This window comes from Mycetomoellerius zeteki, unplaced genomic scaffold, assembly GCF_001594055.1.
Source record: "Mycetomoellerius zeteki isolate Tzet28-1 unplaced genomic scaffold, Tzet1.0 scaffold113, whole genome shotgun sequence".
Taxonomy (NCBI): Eukaryota; Metazoa; Arthropoda; class Insecta; order Hymenoptera; family Formicidae; genus Mycetomoellerius; species Mycetomoellerius zeteki.
The window spans coordinates 1355479-1358818 of NW_017256051.1; positions in this window are offsets into that span (position 1 = coordinate 1355479).

Below are 3340 nucleotides of genomic sequence, written 5' to 3' on the forward strand. Positions count from 1 at the left end.
TCTCCTTAGCGATGCGAAAGTTAAGTGGCTTCAGATTGAATGCGCTGTAATGAGTACACGAGAGCAGTGTTCCGATATCAGAAGGAAATTACGCCGTTTTATGTACATTAGACTCGAGATGTAATCTTAAAAAGGATTGTAAGCGCAAATCGACAATTGTCCAAGTGACAAAGTTTTTAGGAAAGAAGTTACCTAAGTAGATACTAATGTTTATTTATTTAGAAGATGTATAGGTACCGATACTTTATATTTTCTTTGTATAATATATAATAATTTTTCTCATAAATAGTTACAAATTATAATTTTCAGTGGTTAATAATTATTGATACACTATGACATCTGTAGCAATTTTTACGTCCAATTAGCAATTTTGTACGTTCTTATTCGTGACGATTAAAATGTAATTGTCTAATTAAAATTGTTGTAAGCAGTTTAATAAATAGCTATTCGATAATAAATAAGAATTTAAACAACACACATGACGACGCGACGTTTGACTTTCCGCTTGAATTTTCCTAGCATCCATGACGTTTCCGTTAATTTGTCGATCCCTGCGCGTCACATAGCACGCGCGTTGCATCATAAATAGGGCATTACTACCGCAAATTTGAAACGTCGAGTTTCATAATTGCAACGATATTACTACACGCGAGGCTCGTAACTTCCACAACTGGTTAGAGTCGCGCGAAGCGGTACGCTGTGTGCCCGGTAAATGACATAATTATCCCTGAATGAGTACGCGCGCGGATCGACCCGGTGTAACCTCCGCGAATGAGTAAAATTACTTGCATGGCAGCTAGTTTTCCGTGTTTGCCTGCGATGAACAAAATAATCCCGCCAAGTACCCTATTTACATGCCGGAATTGTGTTCGCGCGTGCAACCGATATAGCGCCAAGTTTGTCGGCAAGGACATCTCGAGAAGCCATTAAAAGGGGTGATGTCGGAGCGCTGCCGCAGGAAAGTCAACGAACCGTTCGAAGATGCCTGTGAACATCTGGATGAAATTAAGTCGAACGGCTCTCTTCCGTAGACACGCTGTCTCCGGTGTGTTTCGACAGTTTCATATTTTTTTCTCCCCATTACTATTTGTTTAAAATCTGCATCAGTTTCCTATTCCGAACGGAAAGAGTAGTAGAGACATGGAAAGAGAATATCCCGCAATTAGTAACGATATCAGTCTCTTAATTGCAAGACACGATAATTTTTCAATTTATATCAAAGTTTTTAAATAGAGATTATTGATTTTAAATATCTTCGATAAAAATATACAAATAAAAATCTTTGTCACTATTTAAAAAAAAAATGACTTGGATTTTCCAATACTCGATTGAAAGTAACATTTTGAAGTCAGTTTGATTAATAATGACATTTAAAATTATTTTAATATATTTAAATATAAAGTTCAATGCATATGTTATGATTAAGAACATGAATTTATAATTAAAGAAAAATCTAGAAACTAGGTATATGTATAAAATTTATTTCTCAGTAGATTCAGATTTCAACAAACTAATTAATGAGCAAGAAATTAATGAGCGTCAGTCTGCGTAGAGTTTAAGAACTTGTATAAACATTAAAATAGGTAATGCAATTTGTGACACAGACGTTATCACAATCGCATCAAATTACGATTTACATTTCGTAGGCAATCCCATTAGAGGCTCGCAAATAGTAATTTTCTACTAACGGAGAGAATTCAATGGCATAATTCATCTGAAAAATTTTCATATACCGAAATATGATTCCATAATGTCTTAATAAAATCGGGATTATAAATACGCGGCTTTTTCCCGCAGCGCATAAGCGTGAGCGGAGCGGCATTAAAATTCCATGGAGTTATCCGTAGTTTTGATATTCCCGCTCGTTTGCCAGTGCGCAGCATTTCCAGCGGGATTTTTTTCCATGCGTTTCGAGCGCGCGCTGTACAATTAAAACAAAAGCGAGCGCGAGCACCAGACAAATACGCCCGGCACCAGGAAAGCGCGGCAGTGGCGACGAGTATTCGAGGTGCTTCGACATATTCGTGGTTCGCGTATAAAAAAAAGAAAAAGAGAAAACAAAAGAGAATCGACCGTTAACACTGCCGTGGTTGAAGACAATCGTCGGTAGGAAAGTCCGTCGTTTCGCGTCCGGATATTACGCCAATGGTGAACAATGCGCTGTTCGCCGGGAGCAAATGCGAAAAAATAAGTAAAAAAAGAGAGAAAACATAGGAAAGAAGAGGAAAGAGAGAGAGAGAGAGAGAGAGAGAGAGAGAGAGAGAGAGAGAGAGAGAGAGTCGAGTAAAGCGAAACGCGCGGACGTTCGAAGGTATCAACCTCACCGCCATAGAATTTATAGGTAATTATTTTTCTCGAGCGTACGGCCCGTTCGCCAGTATCAAGGATGAGAACGAGGGAGAGGTGCTGGCGCGGGGTGTGTAATGGGAGCTGCGAATGAAGCTCGTCAAGCGAGAATCCACGTCGAACGGCGACTGCCATTGGGCGTGGAAACTAAAGCCAGATCGTGTCGCGGATGCGGGCGTACATTTTCTACAGGATACACTCGTATACACGGAGAACACAGCCGAGGCCGAGATAGAGCGCGAGGGAGAAGGAGGAGGAAGAGCCAGTGGCGGTAGGATCGCGGATGGAGGATGAGAGGATGAGTGGAGGAAGTGGCGGAGAGAGGAGTGAGAAGGATGTTCGAGGGGTTGGGGGTATATAACGCGACAATTGCCGGATGCGACCGTTCGTGCGAATTGCGCGCGGGGAACTTAGGTACCGTGTACGCGAATCTCCGCGAAGAGGAGATGCAGGCGAGAGGAGGAGGGGGGGGGGAGAGAGTGGAATGATGGGAGGACGAGCGGTGCCGGTGGTAGAGATGAGCGCGAGGAGGGCTCAAATGCGAACGAGGGTGAGGGGTTGTATAGATACGTCCCTGCGGCGGTGGTTTGTAATATTATGATAACCCTCCCTGCCTGCGCCTGGCTGCCTTTCTCCCTTCTACTCTCTCTCGCTCTCCCTCTCGTTTCCCTCCTACGCGTATACCAGGCGGCCACCCTCTTTCAGCGGCCATGTTGCCGGGAAATATGATTATTGTTATTATTTGCACCCTCCTTCGGTCGTATCCTCCTGACTCCTCACCTCTTCGTAACAGTCCCGTCATCCTACCGACGTGCCTTCTCTCTTTCTCTCCTCCATTCCTCTCTTCTCTCTCTCTCTCTCTCTCTCTCTCTCTCTCTCTCTCTCTCTTCCTCTTTATTCCTCTCGCGCAGCCAGCCCCGCAGTCGTGCCATCCTGCGTAATACTTCGCAGCTCCTCTCCTGTACTTCCCTTCTCGTCACGCGGATCTCTTTCC